Here is a 25015-nt window from a genome sequence, read left to right as displayed (position 1 = left end):
CTGAACATCAGTGAAGATCTGCTCTCCAACCTTGACTTTAACATCCCCTATGATCTCATCCTACTTGATCTCTCTTCAGCTTTCAACACGGTCAACCATACCATCTTGCTCAACCGTCTCAGTGATAACCTGGGTAACATCTTATCAGGCTCTGGCCTGGCTGACTTCTTTCCTCCTTTGATCGACCCTCCCAGCTCCAACTTGGGTCCTTCCTTTCATCTATCGCCCATTCTACCTGCGGTGTTCCCCAGGGGTCTAACCTCTCACCCAGGCTTTTCAACCAATAGCTGGCAACTTTCGCACGCCATATTGCCATTTTCTGCTCCAATTTTCAGTGCTATGCTGATGACACTTAACTCATTTTCAGGCTTCCCTCTGCCACCTCTTCTCCTTCTCTCATCTCTGATTGCCGATCTGCCATTCAAGATTGGTGTGCCACCAACGATCTTTGCCTGAATGCCAGCAAGACGGAGATCCTCCTCATCAGCACACCTTCACCCTCCTTTCCTGTAACTCGCTGGCCAGCCTCCCTTGGCCCTCCTCCTGCCCCTACCTGCGTGGCTAAGAACCTCAGGGTCATCTTTGACTCTACGCTTTCCTCCACACTAAACGCTGTTGTCCGCGAACATTGCGGTAAAAACATGTTAAAAAACACAGCATTGCACTTGTCAAACTAAAGAAACTATGTCTGGGGAGGTGAGGGGTGATGAGGATAGGATGGGATATGGCCTTAAAGGGCCAAAACACTGCTGTATTTCTTGTCTGATGTCCCTGAACAGTCTGGGGCAGATGAGATGTACAGAGGCATCTATGCTTATTTGTGCATTACAGGATTGGTGAAAAGCAGTTTTTGGATGGCTTATAACTTTGGTGCCACTCAATGAAACTGCATGAAATTTGGGAATTTCATTCTAGACCTCCTACTGATTGATTGATTGTTTATTTGTATAGCGCCTATACACAATGTGTTTCAAAGTGCTTCAAGGAGGGAGGGAACATGGGAGAATACAATTACATTCTTACAAGTCCTTGAAACAGATCAGAATGTGAAAAATAACTATCAAATCATAACAGATAGTACAAGTGCATGGAACAATAAGGGAGAGGTGGGGGAGGGGGGGAGGAGACAAAACTAGCAGTAACATTACTATGCCTGATGGGGAGGTAAAGGGGAGAGGAATAGAAGGGGTAAGGAGAGGAACAAACAAGTGACTATCCATTAAAGGTCAACGACTATTCAAGATAGTGCAGAGGAGGGAGTGGGAGGAGAAGACAAGAAGGGAAAAGGGGGGGCGGACAAGCTGTTATCAGTGGTCCAGCGACCGATGATAAGAGTAAGTGCTGAGATATGGTTTAAAGGCGGAGGTGGGGGGCAAGAAGGCTGCAAAGACAGGCGGCTACGAATTACTATGCCTAGCGGCAACTGGGGTAGTACCGGAAATTGACAGAAGGAGGGAAGAAGGGAAGGAGGTGAGGAAAGGGTGAGGGAGAAGGAGGAGAAAAGGGGGGGCACATGGTGTAAAGGCAAGAAAGGGGAGAAGGAGATCATCATGGGGGGCGAGAGGACACCACAAGGGGCAGGGAGCGGGGGGTGGGACTAGACATTGGCACAGGGCAGGGGGGGACATGGAAACACTGGCGGGGGCAGGGGGAACATGGACACAATGGGGGGGAGGGGGGACATGGACACACTGGCATGGGGACATGGACGCACTGGTGGGGGGCAGGTGGGACATGGATACACTGGCTGGAGGGCATGGGGCGCATGGACACTGGCGGGGACATGGGAGACATGGACACACTGGCGGGGGAATGGGGACATGGACACACTTGAGGGGCAGGGGGGACATGGACACACTGGCAGGGTGGGCATGGACACACTGGCGGTGGGCATAGGGGACATGGACACACTGGAGGGGAGTAGGGGGGGCATGGACACACTGGCAGGGGGACATGGACACACTGGCGTGGCATGGACACTGGCAGGGGGCAAGGGGGACATGGACACTGGTGGGGGGCATGGGGGACATGGTCACTGGCGGTGGGCATGGGGGACATGGACACTGGCAGGGGCAAGGGGACATGGACCCACTGGCGGGGGGCATGGAGGACATGGACACTGGCGGGGGCAAGATGACATGGACACTGGCGGGGCAAGGGGGACAAGGACACACTGGCAGGGGGGACATGGACACTGGCGGGGGTAAGGGGGACACTGTCAGGGGTAATGGGGGGACATGGACACTGACAGGGAGCAAGGGGGACATGGACACACTGGCAGGGGGCAGGGGGGACATGGACACACTGGCAGGGGGACATGGACACACTGGCGGGGGGCAAGGAGGACATGGACACACTGGCGGGGGCATGGGGGAACATGGACACTGGCGGGAGCATGGGGGACATGGTCACTGGCAATGGGCATGGGGACATGGACACTGGCGGGGGCAAAGGGGACATGGACACATTGGCGGGGCATGGAGGACATGGACACTGGCGAGGCAAGATGGCATGGACACTGGCGAAGGCAAGGGGGACATGGACACACTGGCAGGGGGCATGGGGGGCATGACACCGGTGGGGGTATGGGGACATGGACATTGGCGGGGGCATGGGGGACATGGACACACTGGTGGGGGTCATGGGGGACATGAACACACTTGTGGGGGCATGGGGGAAATGAACACAGTGGTGGGGGCATAAGGGACATGACAACTGGACATACTGAATGGTTTTGCAAAGTGTGGTGCTTTTTTGCCAAGAGGCAACATAATTAGGGGGGTCCCAAAATATTGCAAATGCTTATAAAGATGGTACCATTTGATGAATCTACAAAGAAGTTTGCAAAAAGATTTTAGATCGAGATATACATCTTTTTGCAACATTTGGTGGGATCTTGTCAAGAGGGGACACAATTAGAGGGTCTCAACATTTTTAGATGGTTTATACCTTTGTTGCCATTTGACGAATGTGGACAAAAGTTTTCAGAAAGATTATAGACCCAGCCTTGAATGTTTCTGAAAAGTTTGAATGGATTTTGTCAAGTGGGGGCTAAGTTAAGGCTATTGTATGTACGTACATTTTGACACTTTTGAAAAAATAAAACATGGGCGGATTTCCAGCAAACTTGTGTAAGGGGCATTGGCAAGGACCCAAAAGCATGGTTTTGCAAATGTGTCCATGTTTCATAATTGTCATAATGTAGGTACAAAAAATTGTGATATACCTTTGGTGACTGGGCAGTGGCCAGATTGTTCGCGTCATGGGATGACCACGAGGGACCAGCAATGGATTTGGAAACTGGCCAGGTTTGCAAGCCATGAGCTCTGGCCATTGGTTACATTATTATGGTATAGTGGACACTGAACTAGGATGCCGGGTAGGTGTATTGAATAATAGGGGTGGTTTGGTTTGGCTGGGGTCAGGGTGGAGCCTTACACCGTAGGCAATTCAACAATGATTTCTATTCCCAGCATGCACTGCTGATAACGACAGACATAAGCATGTGATGCACAAAATATGTATGTGTTGCCTAAACATCTCCCAGGGAACAGAGGTAGATACCGGACTCATAGGACCCGTCCAGTAGCCCTAGAACAGGTACCCATCCAGCACACAGTGTGCCCTGCTAGGTTCTGCCAGCAAACAGCAGTCACCAGAGCAGTCCGAGACGCCTCAACCAATATTCCAGATCTGCCAACCAACACAGAGACAACGATTCTTGGCCCTGAGTCGACGCACCACACAGCCTGCAGTCGCCCGTCCAGCCTCGCTTGCTGAACTGCCTGCCGCCTGGTACCTGCATCTGTCTCCTGCCACTAACTCTGTCTCAAGGGCTGCAAAATGCCCTGGAACTGCCTCGACGGTGTCAAGCACCAAGAACTTCTTCAGCACCAGGTCCATTGTGGTTCTGCCCCCCCTGGTCCTTCTCTGAAGGCCCCTAGAGACAGGCACAACCCTTTGCCCTCTTGGTGCTGAAGCCAAATAACCTTGAACAGTAAGATTGATTACTTTACCAACTAGATCCCCTGTCTGGACCTGCCATCCCACAGAGGTACAGGAGTGCCCTCCCGACTCCAGCCACACTGACGAGAACAGACCAGAAGAGTTGGAAAGCCCTGCAGAGCTATTGCCAGACACAGACCCTCACCAAGTCAAGATGGCCACTGCTGCGGCACCACAGCACAGTGGAGCTACACGCCCAGCTCTGTTCCCACCTCCAATGCCTTCCAATAGGCAGCCAGTTGTACAAAGATCTGGTCACCCCGGAAGCCAGCAGGCTTTGCTGGCCCAAACTAAAGGCCCCCATTTAAGGCCAGGTAGATCCCCTGTCTGGACCTGTCAGGATCTGGCCAGGACCCCCAACAACTCGTCTGTAACACGATATCGAGCTTAGAGGATAACCTGCATGCAATGGATGGGATGCAGAATAACTCTGAAACCAAATAATCAAACCAACTCAAGAAGATGGCAAAGTTTTCTGTTTTAAAATCAATTGTCTGAAACAGGGAGTTACAACGGACATCAACGGACGTTTGCTCGAGCTCTCAGTTCAATTAAAAAAAATCACATCTTTATACTAAATATTCATCATTCGTGATGTCATACTATGTTGAAAATGAGAAAAACCTATGAGGAGGTGTGATAGGCTCAAGGAGAACATAGTATGCTTTCTATACTGGGTGGGACTGTGATAGGGTGTCTTCTGTCAGGTGGACAACTTTTGCCTACCTCTAGTGCAAGTCATCTTCAACACTTATTAAGTACACGGCATATCATTGGCTCTCAAAACTATAAGGCCCTTCATTATTTTGCCCTCTACAATTGGTTGGCACGCACGTGCCATGTCTGAAACATTTGGTTCACTTAGCAGCACTTAAGCTCATACCCAGGTGCCAGGAGATGGACATGACTTTACCTGTCCACCCAATTAGCCCAACGTCTCTCATCACCCATGCCTTTTGCCATGAGGATTGTCTTTTGAACTTGGCCTTGCAGAGTATTCTTGTCTGGTGGAATATAAGGGAGTGCGAGCACGCACTGTCATCGTTCTGGAACTCCTCGCCCAACTCTATTTCCATCCTTGGCTTTTGTGACAGGGGACCATGATTTGGATCATTTTGCCACAATTAAATGTCATAAATGTATAAAACTTGCCACGCTTGGTCAGGGACGTCATTTCACCAAAATGCCAGGGGGAGCGGAAGTGGCATCACACGACCCTTGACCCCTGATGACATCACAGGAAGTGATGACATTTGTCCCCACCCCGACGCGGGAAGCGATTGAACACGACCTTTCACCCGTTGACAAAACAGAAAGTGGCAACACATAGCATTGTACTCTACGAAAAATATGGTTACGATATCACTATAATGTGATGTACATTTCATACAAGAATGGATCGCCATATGTATCGTTAAGATCAGTGTGTATAGGCCCATATTACCAAATTACTATGAATGCAAGCAGACCTCCATGAGCAAATGATAATGATGTGTTATTATATAGCACTTACGCTTAAGCGCTTTATATAGAAACAACATACACCCAATATCAGCCAACCTGTGTTGGTACTCATTTATCGACCTCATAAGGATAAAAGTCTGAGTGGAGGTGTTAAGAACAGGCTAGATCAGTGACTCTCCCCCTGAAGTGTGAATAAACCTTTAATGAGTCTAGCAATTATTGTATAGAATTCCAGAAACGACACATTATATGGAATTTTGGGTCAGTGCTGAAAGTGTTAGACTTGTGGCTCTCCTGGTCATGGTGCTGGCCACAACCCACAGCCCAGGAGCTTGCATTAAATTTTTATTTTTGAAAAAACGTTTTTTCCCCACAGAGATCGCAAGGGAGACCTCAGAGGTCGCACTTGCGACCTCTAGCGACCCCTAAATGACGTCCCTGCGCTTGGTGTTCTATCTTAGCACCTTAACAAGGGATGATTAAGCTTTGCACGTTCACCACCTTCAAGAATATTCACTGCCTTCAAGAATAGATAACTGGCCTTGGCTGCCTTCAGCTTTGGTACCAGGCCAGACAGCCTCGCCTTCGTGCCCACGATCTCAGTGAATTTTTTGCTGCGACACAGCTCTTGGCCTTTCTTCTCCATGGGTCTAAGTTTGCTAAATTCATGACAACGATGTCCAGCTTCTATACAATGGCGGCACCGTCTGCAGTCTATTCACTACTTATAGCCAGCTTCTAAAATCACTTAGTCTACTTGCGTTACAGCATCTGTACAGTTATTTAACGGCTTGCATTTTCTGCAGTGCTCTTCACACGTGCACTCTTTCTTCACATATGAAAGTTTACTCGATTCTTTTTTTTTTTAAACTCTTTTTATTAGTGGTAACAGAGAGATACAAGGCACCATTGCACAGCTCATCTCACATATACAACAGGAGTACATTATTCAATGCATTTCTAAAAAACAATATTATGGCGACATGTCATCATCAGTAATCATGTTACACAAGTAGACTCTAACAGGGCCCCAGATGTCTTTGGGTCTGCATGTCGCAGGTTGGGTCGAAACAAATTGCTCCTCTGATTCATTGACATGTGTCAATTCTTGTAGGAATTGGTTCATGCTGGGTGGCACGGCGCTCTTCCATTTCTGTAAAATACATTTTTTGGCAACAACGCAAGAGATGTTAAACAATCTTCTAATTTTTTCAGGACGTTTGCCTACGTCACCAAACAAGTATTTCTGGGGGGTCAGTTCAGGGGGAACATGAGTGATTTCCTCCAACAATTTTGCCACATCCCTCCAGAGACCCTCCACCACCGGACACTCCCAATACATATCAAAAGAATCGGCCTGAGGTGAGTTGCATTTGGGACAGGCTTCTGAGGTATCTGGTGCAAATTTTGAGACCCTGGCCGGTGTGTAATGTAGCCTATTTAGAATTTTGAATTGAATCAACCTCAGCCCGGAGTTAAGCGAGACCTTCTTGGTGAGCAGACACTATCTAGCCCATCTCTCCTCCTCAATGGGCACCTGCAAATCTGCTTACCATTTTTCCTTAATCTGGTTTAATGTGAGGGTGTGGGCCTGCACCGCAGCGTGCAGCCTAGAGATTCCCAGGCCGTCTTTGGCTGTCACTAGTTGTAAACACGGATGTGATGTGGGCTCATCTGGAAAGAGCAGCCACCTTTTCTGAAATGCGGTCCTCATACGATAATATTGGAGTGTTTTAAGTGGCCCGTCGCCCAGTGCCCTCAACAATAGCCCCAAGTCTAAAAATGTCCCATTAACAAACATATCCCCAAACTTCATCTCGCTATTAGGGTCCCAAGATTCCTGTATGCTCATGTCATGCATTGGGGGTATACCCGGAAAGTTCCATAAAGGTATCTCCGGGTTATAGGGTGTCTCCAGTCTCAGTCTTTTGTATATAGCTTCCCATGCCCTGACTGTGCAACTCACCGGGTTGTATTCACAAGTGTCTTTGTAGTGTGGATCAAAAATGACTGATTGTATGTTTGTGGGGTGTGTGGTGTATTCCTCTATTCATGCGTGGGGTGTACTATCTGCATCATTGTACCAGTATTTTGCAAACTGTGCTTGGGCCACATAATAATAAAGCTCAAAATCGGGGGCCGATATACCTCCCGAAGAATAGGGTTCCGTCATTTTTTCCCATCCTATCCTCGCTGTTTTACCGTTCCAGAGAAATGTCACCGCCATGGATCTGAGATTGGCGAAGAAGGTTCTGCCAGGCCATATAGGGGTGTTAACAAAAAGATAAAGTAGTTTGGGCAAGATTATCATTTTAAGAATAGCGACTCTACCGGCTAGAGAAATTGGGAGTCGTCCCCACATCTGAAGCTTAGTGGTTAGAGTTTGTAAGGCGTTTTCATGGTTATCTGTATATAATGTGAGCTTATCTCTGGAGACCAGGATTCCCAGGTATCTAATATGGTGTTCCGACCATTTGAGTCCATCTGTCACTGCAGGGCATCTGGTGGCCGATGTGAGCGGAAACATTTCAGATTTAGCCCTATTTATGGTGTACCCAGAGTAATTTGCAAATTCCTGTATCTCTTCCATAATGGGTGCTATGTTTATCTCAGGCTTCCGAACGTATAGTAATGTGTCGTCCGCATAAAGTGAGATCAACTGGGTGGATCCCTTCATCTTAATCCCTCTATCCGCATGTCTCAGTCAGACCGCAGCTGCCATTGGCTCAATGGTCAATGCGAACAGCAGGGGCGAGAACGGGCATCCCTGTCTAGTCCGCCTACCCAACAGGAACATCTCGGAGATAGCCCTATTAGTTAGGACACAAGCTCCGGGCTCAGTGTATAGCAGCCTTACATATCTTACAAAGTTGGGGCCCACCCCGAATGCCTCCAGCACCGCAAGAAGATAGACCCATGAGACCGGATCAAATGCTTTTAAAGCGTCAAGGGATATGGCCACCGCGCTTCTTGCAGGGTCTATTTGCACCATCACGCCAAACAGTCTTCGGAGGTTCAAGGCTGTGGATCTCATGGGGATAAAGTAGTTTGGGCAAGATTACCATTTTAAGAATAGTGACTCTACCGGCTAGAGAAATTGGGAGTCTTCACCACATCTGAAGCTTAGTGGGCAGAGTTTGTAAGGCGTTTTCATGGTTATCTGTATATAATGTGAGTTTATCTCTGGAGACCAGGATTCCCAGGTATCTAATATGGTGTTCCGCCCATTTGAGTCCATCTGTCACTGCTGAGCATCTGGTGGCTGGTGTGAGCGGAAACATTTCAGATTTAGCCCTATTTATAGTGCACCCAGAGTCATTTGCAAATTCCTGTATCTCTTCCATAATGGGTGCTATGTTTATCTCAGGCTTCCGAACGTATAGTAATGTGTTGTCCGCATAAAGTGAGATCAACTGGGTGGATCCCTTCATCTTAATCCCTCTATCCGCATGTCTCAGTAGGACCGCAGCTGCCATTGGCTCAATGGTCAATGCGAACAGCAGGGGCGAGAACGGGCATCCCTGTCTAGTACCCCTACCCAACAGGAACATCTCGGAGATAGCCCTATTAGTTAGGACACGAGCTACGGGCTCAGTGTATAGCAGCCTTACATATCTTACAAAGTTGGGGCCCACCCCGAATGCCTCCAGCAACGCGAGAAGATAGACCCATGAGACCGAATCAAATGCTTTTTCTGCGTCAAGGGATATGGCCACCGCGCTTCTTGCAGGGTCTATTTGCACCATCACGCCAAACAGTCTTCGGAGGTTCAAGGCTGTGGATCTCGTGGGGATAACCCCGTTTTGATCAGGATGGACGAGGGTAGGGACTGCCGGCAGAAGCCGATTTGCCAGAACCTTTGCAAATATTTTGGCATTGGTATTTATGAGTGACAGAGGCCTATAGGACGATACATCCTCTGGTGGTCGCCCAGGCTTAGGGAGTACAGTTATTATAGCATCTCTCATAGTTGGGGGTAGTATGTTACTCTCGAGGGCTTCCTCCCACACCTGCATCAATATCGGAACAAGCTCCTCGTGGAACTCTTTGTAGAATTCGGCCCCCAACCTGTCCGACCCTGGTGCCCTGCCTGTAACCAGTGCCTTGATTGCCTCTGTGATCTCCGTAGTTACCGGTTGGTCCATTGCTAGGCGTTCTTCGTCGGGGAGTTTAGGAAGGGAAAGAGCCTCAAGATATACCTTAATTTCTGCGAGTGTTTTCTTATCTTATTTGAATATAATTCCTTATAGAATTTAACGAATTCCCCATTAATATCTTCATCCCTGAGTAGCACCTTCCCCTGTGCCGTGTGTATACTTGTGATCTGAGTAGGTTGTTTATCATGCTTAAGTAAATTGGCAAGCATTCTACTAGCCTTATTACCTTCTCCGTATCTACGTGCTCGTATAGGGGCTGCCACATATCAGACCTCCCTTATGGCCAATTTATCGAATTCCTGAAGGTGTGTGTATGTCAGCTAGTAGTTCCTTATCTTGCGTGCTTGTGTATGTTTTCTCCAATGCATCTAGTTTACTTTCAATAGCTGATAACTAGGTTCTCACAGCCTTCAGCATGCCCACAGACTTGGACATCAACACTCCCCTTAACCAAACCTTGAAGGATTCCCACACTGTTGAGTATTTGTCAACCGATCCCACATTATTAGACAGAAACTCTGCAATTTCAACATGGAGTGTTTCTACCATACCAGGGTCTTCCAGCATTCCACCTGGCATTCTCCACCTCCTGGCAGGACCTGGGACATTCCGGAACTCTAGTTCCAACAGTACTGGGGAGTGATCTGACCATGTACGGGGCAGGATTTCATACCCCCTCACTACAGCCGCCATGGAAGTGGAGATAAACCAATAATCAATTCTGGACTCAGAGTCATGCACAGAGGAATAAAACGTGTATGTCCTGCTACCAGGATGAGTCTCACGCCAAGCATCTACTAACAGAAGTTGTGCTGGAATATGACTCAGATTTAGTACTGTCTTGCTCGAGGCTCTAACAGTTTTCGAGGATCTGTCAAGAACTGGGTCCAGGGCCACGTTGAAGTCTCCCCCCAAAGAACATTAGACACATCGAGTGACACAATTATCTGATCTATATCCATGTAAAAAGCATGGTCGTCATCCATGTAAAAAGCAGGGTCGTCAATGTTGGGACTGAATGTGTTAACCAGGAGTAATTGTTGGCCAGCAACCTCCCGCCATACCATGACATATCTACCCAGATGATCAACCTTGTGGCCTCCCACCTTGAACCCCAGGCCTGGATGAATAAGGGTAATAAACCCTCTAGACTTGGATGAATAGTTTGTGTGAAACCTTAGGGGACCCCACTTGGGCAGTATGTGAGCGTTACTCGTTCCCACTGTATGGGTTTCTTGCAGCATTAGGATTTGGGGATTGTGCCTGGCAATATAATTGCCGATTTTCTTAACTTTCATATGATTGTTTTATCCCCGTATGTTCCACGTCAACAGTTTCATCTTCAACCCATCACCAGAACTCTGGGAGTGAATATTTGACATTGTCGCAGGTTTACAGTATTCGTGCCATTTGGTCGGCGCCAGTCTCAATGTAACCACAATGTTACCTCCATCAGCTTTCCACCTGAACATAGCTTCGTAGAGTGGCAACAAACCCCAACTTCGTACCACAATAAGTCAATTCCAGAACTGAAATTCCCAGTGCCCCCCTGTCCTTCCCCACCACCCTCATCATCACCCCCAACTTGACGATGTGTCCCACCAAACTCGTGGAATATTCCAAGGGCAGCCATATTGCTTGACATGGCCGCTGATTAGGTCCAGCAACTCCATTTGACCAAATTGCCTAGTGCCGCTTAACCTTTAAATTATCTTGACTGCAGCCCTAGGGATGTAGCAGCCCTTGCACATGGTTGACTCTTGTGTGTTTCTTAGTCTGCAGGTCTGGGCCTATTATTTTGTGCCGGTCTGCCCCCTCTGGGAGGAAGGGGTATGAAGGTTTCAATGTATTTCGTAGCTTCGGCTGTAGACTCAAAAAAATGCGCTCTTCCTGCATGCTGAATCCTCATCTTGGCCGGGAACATCAAAGCATATGGGATTTGGCGTTCTCTCAAGAGCCTGGCTCATAGGATCTTCTGCTTGCCTGGACCCCCGCAGAGAAGTCTGGGTAGATGTGTATGCGACTTTCTTCGTATTGGAGAGTTCCCGCCTCCCTCGCCTTTCATAGGATTGTGTCTCTGTCCCTATAATTAAGGAGTCGTGCAATTATCGTCCGCAGCGGTGCACCTGGTTTGGGTGTTGGGGCCAGTGTGCGATGTGCTCGCTCGACCAAAAGGTGTTTGGAGAATGTCTCCAGCCCGAACAGGGATTTGAGCAGCGCCTCGAGTTATTTTTCCATTTGACCTTTGCCAAAGGATTCCGATACGCCCACCACATGGATGTTGTTTCTCCTTGAGCGCGACTCGAGGTTCTCGCATTTATTCTGCCCTTTTGCCATATTTGCCTTGATTTGAGTGATGTCACGGCTGTGGTGTGCAATGTTGTCTTCATTAGTGCTTATCCTGTTTTCAGTTTCTGTTACACGCGCACTTTCTTTCTCTACTATAGCCTTTAAAGAACCGATGGTGGACACTATGTCGTCCAACTTCATGTTGACTGCGCAAAACCCATTCTGCACTATTGTAGTTAACTTGTCCTCTTGATCACCAGACTCTATATTAGGGGCCTCGTTGGCATCAGTATGGATGTCCGCGACAGTGGTCTGATTCTGGCTGCCTGTGTAGGCGTCCATTGGGCCTTTCTTTTTGTTTCCCGGAGTCTTCGTGCCTTTCCCCGACTTGTGTGGTTCACCCATAATGCTCTTGGGTTGTTTTTCTGCAGTAATTCTATATATTGCTTGCTGCACCTATATTTGCTGTTCACTCTTGCTCCTTGTGTTATGTCACAGCCCTGGGGTAGGATCAGGTTCAGCGGTCAGAGGCGTTATATGTGTTTACTCCTCGGCATACCACTTGCCAATACGTGGTATCCGCGAGTAGACTGTGTCCCCCCACGTATTGGACTTTAGGATTGTCACGTTTGTGGTGCTTTATAGTTCAGTGTTATTCAGGGAGCTTTTAGCCACTCTGATCTGCCAGGTGGCTTTTATAGGCTTAGAACAGCACCACCGACTAGTCCCCTGGGGCGGGGTGTATATCAGTGTATTGTCCGATTCGGTGACTGAGTACTGCCAGCGTGTGTCGCGGTGGTCCTATGCCACGTATTGTAGTGCGCTTGGCGTCCTGCACACACCGCTGGTGTGTGGTTACTTTGCTCAGGAGACCCACAACGGCCCACACAGTGCCGTCCCAGGAGGAGAGTCACTGCTAGTATTTGGAGTCCTTAGGGGGCTACTCCCCAGGGCAGGGACGCGCTACGAGCACCCTGGAACAATGCGTGCTCCACCGGGTCCCGCCGCCCCTGCGGCGTGGACAGATTACATGTGTCCGCTCAAGGGAGCTGTCCCCAGGTCAGAGCCGTCGCCACACTCTGATAATTGTGTGCCTTTGTGGCACCCCCTCCGCCGTATCACCATGCCTCCTTACTTGGCGCCAAGCCGTATGTCGTTGCCTCAGAGTCTCTGCGTGGTTTTTTGTCGCGGACTCTCCACCCGTCTCGCTCCGTAGTATGCAACAGGATCAGTGGAGGGACCTCTGGAGCCCAGCAGCCAAGGACCGCCGTGGGCTGGGGCCGTCGTCGGGTGTGTGCCGGTTCGCCTCACTTCTCCCTCCCTGGCCGACTGCACAGATAGTCACGTAGCACGGATCAGGATGTTGGGCCCGGGCTACAGTCTCAGGCTCCTCCCATCTGGGGCCTCGCACTCAGCCGCGCCTGCGGCTCTCAAGTAGCACTCCCCGGTGCTCGATGTCGGATCGCGTTTGCCGTGTGTGCCGGCTGATCTTTGCGCCGCTGTAACTCCGGCGTCTCCAGTCTCCGAACCACAGGAGTTCACCAGACCCACCACGGGTAGATGGGCTGTCTGTACACAAAGTCTGGGCTCAGCAGGCAGTTCTGAGATGGATATTTAGGCTCAGGATTTCCCAGTGGAGCGGGAGCTCTACAATCAGGCGGTTATCACTGTCGTGCGCAACAGCGCCCCCAAAGTTTACTTGATTCTTAATTTCGTCATCAGTTTCTAGAAGGTCCATGAATTCTCTTCAGCCAGTCTTCTCCAGGCATCACGTCCGTCTTTCGTGATGTCACCAGCTCCTCTTTCGCTCTTTTTTATTTTCCTTCGGGGAGTTCATCCATCAGATTGTCGTCTCTTTGGGAATACATCTGATAGGGCTTTCTTAGAGGTTACCTTCTTTCGAATATTCTGTGGGGTATGGTCGCTACTGCTGGTGTCTAACATGGCACGATCTCAGGCTCCCAACATACAGGAGGTAGGTGGGCAAGACTTCCTGCAGAGGCATTCAGCCACTCCTCTACAGTATGTTTGGATTACTAAAGCAAATCCCATACTCTCTATACCTATGACCCACGATTTTCCACCTCACAACTCCATCCAGCCAACATAATTTCTGCCTGCTGCCTCAAATATGCCACCACTTTCCCACCCTTCGAGACTCCCTGCAACGACACGAATATCCAGCACTCATCACTGTTCTGCTCCTTGCACGCTGTTCTTAAGGAACCTACGGCTTACAGCCCAGCTCATTACTGCTGTCGGGACTCCATTCCAGCCCCATGCAGACTAGTACTCGCAACTTGCGCCTCAGCCCCAGAACGACTTACCATTGTGCACGATCATCACCAGGGCATAGCCATCTGGTCTGCCCGTGTCAGCCTGCAGTCCACAATCGTATAATACCCCATCAGTCGTGAGTTATGCATCTTGTTCCCTCCTCGCTCCAAGGAAAACAAGCACTACTGCCCCCACGCCACCAGGAACTCCCTGCACCAGCCGAACACTCTACTGCGGGTCAAACAACGACACCAAACCACACCATTACCGCATTCTATAATGCCATGGACTTCTACCTACGCTCATAAGCCCCTCCCTGCAGACCGCAATACCGGCAAGTTGAACAATTGCTCATGTATCACCGCTTATTGCATTACAAACAATGTACTATCTTGTAATACGCCTGCCTATGCTGTGAACTGTTCCCCGGCCAACTAATGTTCTTATACCTTCATTGGAAACGGCAGCTCCAAATCTGTCAATAGCACCAAATATCGCACAGCAAATGCTACTGCTCCCAACACTATTGCCAAACAATCCACAACACTTACCTATATTTCCCCTCCCCATGCTGGGAGATGACTCCCCGCATATTCTGTTACCAGCCATAATAGTAATGCCAAACATTATTCAGCTAACTGCCTAGCCAACCCAGCCCAGTCAGCCGGTACTCCTACCCATGCTCTCCCAGCCAATTGTTCTGCCAATGATGACCAGATCTCAGCCCCCACACATGCATCCTCCACATAATCCAACACCAACCTCATCTCCCCCCAAGAAGGCCCCCTTAAGTCTCCCAAGCTTGCCACCATCAATCTAGCTTGCTGCAAAGCCTAGCCTGACACACTGTGTGCTGGCTGAGTATCGGTTCTGGAGCTGCTGGAGGGTCCTCTGGATTCAGTATCTCCTTCTGTTCCCTGGGAAATGTTTAGGGGAGGGATCTTGCTTCCCTCTTGGAAATCCTGGCCTTCCTTCACTGGCGGAAGCTGTATGGCAGACTGTACCTTCTGCTAGGGTCCAAATTAGTCCTTTGTGTTACTCCTTGTGAAGTCTTCAGATTATCTGCCAAAAGAGGGGCTCAACCCTCTTTTAAAGCCAAATGGGCCCCCGTGATTGCTGTAGGATAAGCCTACCTTAACAATCCAATCCTGGATCTCCACCAACAATCTGCTGTTATGCGTGAGGTCATAACCAGAGCTCTTTGCAAAAGGAAAGGTGATGGGGTGAAAACATGTACTACTAAGTCCCACTCATCTTCATGTCTGTTGTGGATCAAAGAGTCTCTCTGGTTAATTGATCTCTCTGTGGTTCCTGATTGAAGCGGCAGGTCTCCCTTGAAGCTGCAGCAGGACCAGACTTTTGGTCTCTGCCAAACCACATACTTGTACCTTCTGAATGGGGTCCCCCCTGCAGGGATGACTACTTTAAACAGCTGCCCCAGACATGACAGGTCACTGCCCTTGAAAGAGCTGGCTTCAGGTTGACACAGTGCATATCAAAGGTTGTTGGGGTTTTCCTGTGTTTTGTTAGTCCTGCGACCAGGCCTCCAGTGGGCCTGCTTAAATTAGCTCTGATTAGTATGCAAAGCTGCCACCAGCAGCTAACATAGTAGGGGGCGGATCTATGGAGCCTTTGTTAGTTAATTAGGCTGGCCATGGCAGGAGGAAGCTTTTGCCTTCCACCTTCTGAGATGACTTGATGTACTCTTGGCTGTCACATTACACAGGTCTATGTGTATGGTGTGTGTTGCGCATAGGAAAATGTGTGTGGATTAGACACACACATTTTTTTTTACGGAGGTTGATCCACCATCATTCAATTTAATTTAAAATGTCAAAAAAAAGCTCAGGGGAGCGTACACCCACCATGCGGATGGTCAAATTCCTCACAATCCCCAAACTCTGCAGCAAGGTCATTGCCACAGGCAACAAAATGGCAATGCAAGCTCCTTTTCATAGACATCTACATAGGCGTCTTGTCCATGTTGGACCAGAATTCAAGTTTCTATCAGGCAATCTGTCGCAATTTGACAAAATACTTGAGTGCACCATCTCCAAATATCACACTTCCAGAAACCTCTCTTTTTTTGGGAAGTTTCTCTGTGATCATACATGTAAAATAAACCTTGGATGCGAAAGCCTCTCCATACTTGAGCCAAAGGGAGGCATGCTTCGGCCATTTCAAGAAAAACAAAAACCCACTTGCTGTGACTGTTTGCCACACTAGCCAGCTTACCTTGTTTGACCCAGATTTGTGCGCCAACTATAGCTCTTGCTTGCCTCTATGTTGAGCGCTTACCACATAAACTGCACATAGATTGGTGAGTTCTGAAATACAGTAGACTCTTCTATAAATACAGTAGATTGCTTGTGTTCATCCTAGGACAGGGTTCTGCAATCTATGGTTCCCCGGGTGTTTTGGTCCATGGCTCCCATGATTCCTTGCCATTGACTATGCTGGCTAGGGCTGATTGAAGCTGTAGTCCAAAACATCTGGAGAGCCAAAGTTCATAGACCACTGCCGTAGGATAATGGTAGGAACTGGCAGAGTAAACATTAGAGCTGATGGTGTAGCTCTTGGCCCAATTAGGGCCCAGCTAGAAGAGCTGCATTGCTTGTCCACTTGTCCACTTAGGTGCTCCACATTCCACCCAGCCAGGGAGGGGCTGTGTGTTCAGTCCACAGCATTGAGCAGGTAGGTTTCTTCGAAAATAAACAAACAACACAGACAAACAATAAATAAAAAACATTAATCTGCCACCCTTGTGCCATCGCCTTTTTATTTTCCCTCAGGGACCAGGCAATGTGGCCCTCCTAGTCAGGCTCTAATTTGACTTTCTTTTGGTTCAACAAGGCAAGCCCTCCTTGCGCTGTACTTGCAATTATTGAGTGGGAAGGTCAAAGGAGGTGGGTGGCCACATCCTGCACGATTAGGATGCGAAAGAATGAGCAGATATACATTTAATGCATTCAACATCATAAAAGAAAGTGGCTAGATACTGCAAGAGTACAGAGAGAGGTCAAATATAATAGCCTAGGGACATCCAATTCCTATCTCAATGTGGAGAAAACGCTGAGATCAAAAGTTATCAAAGCAACAGTAAGCACAGATTTCAACGTGAAAAACACTGAGGCCAAATTCCTAAACAACTGTGGCCACAGACGTATATGGGCACCTTTGCCTGTCGCATCGCTATGTGCACAGGTTGCCCATTACAAGTGCTTGCTTCACAGAAGGAATTTATGTGGCGTAGGTGGAGCTCATCTTGGTGTGAGAGGCTCTAAAACAGCCACCCCAATCACAGCTAAGGGGCATTTTCTCAACAGGTAGGTGGGCATTGGCCAACTGAACCCGCACGGATTGGTCGCTGGAGAGCCCTGCTCTGGCGTAGATTTATTGAAAATATTTGAAATGAGAGGCTGAATTAAGGCCTTTGTTATGTGAGTCCATGTAAAGACCGGACGGGGGTGTCTGTCCTTCTGCTCTCTATATGGTAGAGGAGAGGCACAGAGGACCCCAGCCAAGATTCTCTATTATTGGTACGTGGTCGAACAATCGAGGCCTAGCTTCTCCGGAGGTGATGCAGGCTGGTTCTTAAGTACAAAGTAGTCCCCAAGCCCCCACAAACGAATGTCCATACACTGTATTGGTTAAAACACAGTCTTTATATAATTATTATTCAAGGTTATGTACACTATCACAATAACTCATTTTGTGCTCAGAAATCAACAATGGTAAATATATACAGTTCTAAAGTGGTACCACAAACGTTATCAGATCTCATTAAAGTGCATACGGTCAGAATGACACACAGATCAAAATAAAGCGGAAACCAGCAGTAGAGAGAGGAAGGAAAGCAAGATGGTTGAACAAATGCCAGAATACTGGTCACTACCATTAAACACAGTTCTATGTGGAGATCCCCCCACCTGGGCAACCTGTAGAAGAAAGATACAAGCCCAGTCCTTATATAGTTCACACTAGACTTTCCAATAGTTCTGCAACCCCAAAGTACCTGGCGTTGTAGCGTTCCTTGTCGGGAAATCGACGGCCCTGCTTGAGGGCCCTCCCTTCAGGCAGGAGTCATGGGTCGTCGAACGTCCAACGGAGAAAAGGTCGAGCTACGACGGTGAAGTGGCAGTTTCGTTCCTAGCAGTGCTCATTGACAGGGAAGCGTAAAAGTCCTGCCAGGAAAAGGCGTGCGGGGCACCTCGGGGTCGATAGTTCTGGACCGCAAAGAGTTTGAAGAACTGTGGCCCAGCAAGGGCGTCGAGTCGTCGGCGTCTCTGTGGTCTTTGGGTGGCGGGAAACCCACCGGTGGATGCTCCTCGGCGCGTCGACGGTCAGGCCTTCTCCAGCAGGATACAGCGGTGACGATGCGGATGAGAGCGTCCTTAGATTCAAAAGTTCTTAGGCAAAACGGGAGCACGGCGGTTCCGGTCAGCGACGGCGGTCGTCGACAGTGGCGGACAACAGTCCGGGCGCTTCTCCTTGGAGTTCCACAGCAGTCCCCGTCTCGGGTCGGCAGCCTGTCGAAGGTCTGTGTACCAGGGAGCTGTGGCAAAGATCAGCTGGTGCACGATGGTCCCTCGTAGCTCGGGAAGAGGGCGCCTTACCAAGTCCTCTCTAGGTCAGTCCTTGGGGGCACAGCAGCTTTCAGATTGCCAAGGAGAGCAACAGCAATTCTTCTCGTCCAGCAGGGCTTCAAGGACAAGCTTCAGTTATTCCAGTTACTTGTTGTAGTGGACTGAACACGATTCCTAGCAGTGAGAGGTCCCCAGATATACTGTTGATCTCCCATTCATTCGGCTGGGTCACACTCAAGCATCCCATTACGACTAACGGCATTCATGCAGGCAGGCAGCCAATCAGGCACATCGTGCATTCAGGCCATTCACTTCTCTCCAGACACTCACAACAAGTTATGTGTATTTGGACAAGTACTGAGCCATTCAACACTCCACACTGCATTCATATCGGTTTCGGGCAGGGTTGTCTCAGTCATTGTGTCAACCACCAGATACTAGACACCCACAACATAGAATGCGTATTCGTCACACACTCCACTCACCCAGGTTCCAGCCACAGGCGTACCCACAACATACGGTCGTTGAGAAGGCTCCAGACTACACTACCATATATGGAACTTCCACCCAACAGCCAGTCAGGGGGAAGGGACAGAGGCAGGGCTTTCCAGGACTTCGGGAAGATCAAGGTAACAGGTGATGGAAGGCAAGAGGCCATGGGTGCCATTTTGTCTCCATCAGGAATCTACCGATTCCAATGACAGGGCCTGGGCATCCCAAAATGGAGGACGCTCAGGGCACCAGTCATTTCAGCACGGAGCTGCCACCAGCCCGTACCCTGCTCTGTGGGCCACACACAGGTGCCCAAAAACATACACTAGGGGCACAGGGTTGTACCCCTACCCAGGGGTGCCATAAGGGTATCCCATGGGTCTGTTCACCAAACCAAAAGGAGAGAGCTGCACCTCCAGGAGTCCCACACGAACTCCTGCGCGGAAAACACGACAGAACACACGATAAAAAGCAGTAAAGGACAAGGATATGGAGGCCCTGTCCCTCCGATGCATTTCCAGCATCACAGTCCAGCCCACGTGTATTGCCCTTTTAAGATGGGCCATGACTGCGTCATGACCAGACATAATAAAAGGAGCTCGTGCATGCAGGTGGCTCCGAATGGCTGCAGACACCAACACTGGAACTGCCAACTCCATCTCTCATTTCGGGTCTACAGGCCCATACCATGTGATCACGGTCCTGCAGGCCCCTGCTGGTCTGGGCCCCCTGGATCAGCGTGGTGACCTGGGTCCACCGAGGCCACCCTCCATCTCGGATGCTCCCGGCATCCATGGTGCCCCCTGCACCCAGGCCCGTGTCCTCACAGCGATCAGGGCCCCGCCCTGCAACAACTGTAAGTCGGGGTGATCCCAGCAACCCACAGAGGTGGGATCACCACCGGCCACACAATAGCCATCACTGTACATTACATGTTTATATGTTCCCCTATGATTGGGTGATGCAATTAAAAAGCATAAATAGTGCCGCTCATGCCAAGAACGATTATTTTTCTTTGGGTCAGGAAATTGCTGCCAGGTGTCTGAGAACCCCCCTTGCAGTATTGAGCATCAGTGGAGTAACTTTGCTGAAAATGTTCGGGGGGGGGGGCATGACATCTAAAGGAAAGGGACCGCCTGACAAATGAGGGGGACAAAATGGTGTGCCACAAAAGTTGGGCGGAAAAACACCTTTGAACCCGCCCCCCAAAAAATACGTCCATTTGTGGGGGAATGAAACAAGCGCCCCCCAGGAGTGACTGATTATACAGAGCTCTGCCACCCCATTGCATAAACATGGATAAGAGAATATGTTTGCGGGATTGCGCTGCCTGCAGAAATGAACAAGAGACCAAGGGATCGAATGGGTGGGATCAATGAAGGATCAATGAAGGAGCACAGCAACTGAACTTGAACAAGCAACCAAACCTTTCGACCAATAACTGGAGTCAGTGCATAGACCAACAACATTCTGGAATCAGCTTTGAGATGGTGGATTCCAGGGAGCACACATATATTAAATGCCCCTGCAGAAAAATACATCATAGTCTATGCAGACTTATAAACATACGGAACCATGAGCGTGTGTCTGGTAGAAATAGTGTCACTGTTCAGTAACTGCACAATGTTTCCCACTTGCTACTGATGATGTGTGAACACCAAGCCAGCTTCCCCAGCCCCCTCATCATGCTTGGTACAACACTTTGGGGCTGAGGTGGTGATGGGTGGGTGTTAGATGGCCCAGCAGGGAGTACTCACTACTGTGTAGCTGAACGACAGTCTGGTGAGGTAAGTAATCCCCCCGATGATGACAAAGTTCTGTCGAGGAGTGTGACTCTGGGCAAATCAATAGCTCTGAATGCATGGCCACGCTGCAGTGGTGGGATTGACATGGGGAACAGGATAGGGCTGAGAAAGGAAATGCAGTCCCACATGGGAAATACCAATCTTCACTAATGGATGGGACTCTCCTTCTCTTGTGAGTGCAGCAAAAGTGGTTCAACACAGTGCTGCACTGCACACATGCAGCCCTTTCTCGTTTTAGAGAATCAAGCAAAGGGTTCCTCTTTTACTTGGCAAGTGTTCACCAACCTCTGTCTACTTCAGCTCCCTGCCCCTGCTCCAATGCCCTCTGACTGCCTGCCCACAGCTTACTTACAGGTGGTTTTGTTTCTGTTAGTTTCTTAGTACTGCTCCAAGAGCCTGCCTGTGAGTACCTGCACCCTCCTTCAAGATGGCAGAGGCGGATTCAAAGGGCTCCTGCCCAATTCACTTCACAAGCTTCTATTTACAGTGTCACCTATGATCAAGCACAGCCCCAGGGGAAAAAAAAGAAAATAACTCTCTCTCTCCCCAGCATTTATGTTATTGTCTGTGTATCGCTCCAGGGCACGAAATACATCAAAGACTACACTAAAGGGGTCACCAGCAAACACCAACCAACAGTTCTTGCTGAGTAGAAATAGGGCAGCAGGGATAAATCACAGAGACGTGGACAGGTGTTGACTGTTACTGACTCACTGGTTCTTACTCTTTTATTGACTTCGGAAGCGCCAACAACTGGGTCAACCCAACCAATGAGACAGCGCGAGGCTGGCTGGGAGCCCCAGCCAGGCTCCCGCCAGCCAGCCGCAATGCAAACTCCTGGCACTGCCCCTGCCAAATGATGGGGAGGACAAAAAGGCATGCCAGAAAAGTTGGTGGGGGGGGCTACATGGCTACATGTCCCCTTCGCCACTGCTCCACCCCTCCTGTGCAGCAGTCCCCATGCCCCTCACCTGCACTCTGCAGAAGTGAATCTGACTGCGCACGGCCACGAGCATGCGCAGATCCCACCTCTGTGATTACCATAGTGTAACTGCAGAAGGCGGGAGTTTCTTCACCTGGGAGGGGCCCGCTTTGGGGAAAACGTGTACCTGCCTCTGCGCCGTTATTGTAAGAATGTGGAAACCATATAGCGGGAAAATAAATTAAGTAATGTGTTAAAAAATACATGCATTCATGTTGAAGTTTATAATTAGAAACTGGCATGACACTGAAGGGTTATTGAATCTCGGCGTAAAATTGTACAGTGGGCTAACACAGAAAGGAATAACACTTGATGGAGCAAAGTGGTACCTGTGGGGAGTGTGTGACGTGTGTGAGGTTACACATGTTTACACCCCATTAATATACCAGCATCCAAGGGGTGGGGAGGTTGTAATACATCTCATTTCAAAGGGAGGCAAACCATCTTTTGTATTTGCAAACTTTAATGTCCAGGAGTAGGCTAGAAGTAGCACAGGGGGCATTGGTTAGGTACCATATATATTTGTCTGGCTGTATAGTTGTACCGTTGGATATGAAGTGTGAGGCTATATGGTCCCACGGTTGGGTTGTGGACTGGGGTGGGTGTATAGCGATGGGAGTGAAAAGAAGTGAGGTAAACATGATGACTGTGAGCGCAAACTCACAAAATGGCATTGAGGCAGAAGCCATGCTGAACATATATTGTATTCCTAGATTAGGGCTATATGGCCATCAGTTACAGTGGCAGAATCACGCTAACCCCCTCAGTTGTAGTGTCCCGAAATCCAGACAGTTGCTGTGGCAGAAATTGTACAGTTTGTCCATCTGTTACTGTAGCACTAAAGACCTGCTCACAAGTTATTGTGCCAAAACCGTGCTGTTAATTTTAAACGAATAGAACAATTACCATAACTTACTCTGCAGTGCCTCAAAGCAGAGACGTTTTAATGGGAGGGCAAAAAGGGCCACTTTGGATGGGGGCCTCACAGGGCTCCCTGATCTGAAGAAGTAAGATTCCATTGTTCACCAGTCTTAAATAGCACACGCCAGGATATTGTATGGGGTGCTGCTGAGGCTCTAAACCCATTGCCTTTCTGTTTTGGCAAGTGCATACTTCCTTTATCAATTCAGCATGTATTGCTTTCTGTGTTCACTGTGGTATACATAGTGTGTGTGTTCCTTATGGCACAACTCTGTAGCATTCTTTCCTTCCTGTGGGAATTATAATGATCATGTGCAATAGGCAACAGTGAAATGCACATTGATAAATTGAGTGCCACAATGGTTCAGAAGTTAGCTCAGTGTGTGAAGCACCCCTTGCAGAGATATGTGTTCATATGCAAAATTAGAATATCATATTCCAGCAAGGCTGGCTGAGCCTTTCCTATGTCTGAAGTTTATAAACCTGCCTGCCTGTGTACTTGGTTTTGCAGAACAACATCTGCTCATATCAGAAATGCACCATCACCAGAAAGGGGTTGCTATAAAAACTAACATATCATCTGTATGGTGAAGGTCTAGAAATTGGTTTGTTCAGATGGGGTGTTGTAAAACCTAGGAAAACGCCTCCAACGATGGCATAAACTGTTAGTCCAAGAGGTGAATACGTTTCCAAATTCGGGACTGTGGAACGAAAGCGTTCATGCTTGTATCCTGGATTTGCCAGCAGACGATACAGTGATCCTGGTCAAATAATCTAATATATCTTACATTACTGTGCTGTCTTCTGTGAGGTTTGCCTTCTTGCATGCTGCTGCTATCGTTTACCCCATTACCTGATCTTTCTTCTTATGTAGGCCATTTGGGTGTAAGGGTTGGTAGACAGAAGAGAGGAGATCAGATATCGCAGGCCTCAGGCAAGCATATTTTAAGGTCTGCTTGTTTGACACAAAAAACGATTTGCTTTTTGGTAAAAGTCAAAGGTTTTTATGCACGTTTATAAATGGAAATTATACAAGTAATTGTTTTGGAAGTATATAAAGCTTTAAAATACAGAATACAACGCCAGATTAAATTTGTTAAATTGCATAGACTGGTATGCTGGTACTTATATACTTCCCTTGATGATGGAGAGAATGAAGCTAGAATCATTCTCATTTTGCATAACACCCTCTATAATACTTTGTTTAAAAATGGTCATGTTTGGTAATGTAATTTGTGTACTTTCCAAGTCGGTTTTTATAAAATTAGAGATTGTTTTAGTTCATGGTAAGAACTGGAAAAGAAAGTGTTCAAATGCAGAAATTGCAGAGTTGGCAGAATTCCCAGCTTCACCCCTTCACCAATGTGTGATCCTGGGCATCTCATTTAATCTTGTATTGCCTACCCTCTCCATATTGCCAGTGCCTACACCTTTCAAAATTGTCAGCCCTTCAGAGTGATTTCCTTCTCATGGTATGATCTTCATAAAAAGCATTATTCATAGTTTCACTGGCTATAGGGTTGCTGCCACTTTAAAAGTGAGCATATGTATATCACACACCACAGGCATTTGTTCCTTTGATATCTAATGGCAACACTATTTGAAAACCATATCCACTTCTAATCTCAGACTGTTTGGATAAAGACACCTTCCTGGTAGCTTCTAATCTGCATCCACTATCCATGCTACTGTGTGTGTAGTGTTCTCCTTCCTTTCAATTGTTCTCTTCTATCCATTCATGAGCACTTTTGCATTCTGTGAGGCAGCTAATGTCAGTTCTCTGTCTATTATGGGTTACATGTACCTTTTACATACCGTCCTGCATTAATACTACAGGCTGCATCCCTTCCTGTATGCTATTGATAAAAAGTATCCTGTATGTACTAGAACAGTAACCCCTTTGTAGACGGCTAATGTTGGTCTTCAAATGTTACTTGTTTATCATTCTGATTAGAGCAAGAATGAAGAGCGTAAGGGGACTTAAAGGGAGTAAACGTGCTTATTATGCTGCGAGACAGCATATCAAACTATAGGCTG

This window comes from Ambystoma mexicanum, chromosome 6p (genome assembly GCF_040938575.1).
Source record: "Ambystoma mexicanum isolate Mex_15411 chromosome 6p, UKY_AmexF1_1, whole genome shotgun sequence".
In the NCBI taxonomy this organism is placed as follows: Eukaryota; Metazoa; Chordata; class Amphibia; order Caudata; family Ambystomatidae; genus Ambystoma; species Ambystoma mexicanum.
Note: the sequence above shows the minus strand (reverse complement) of the source record.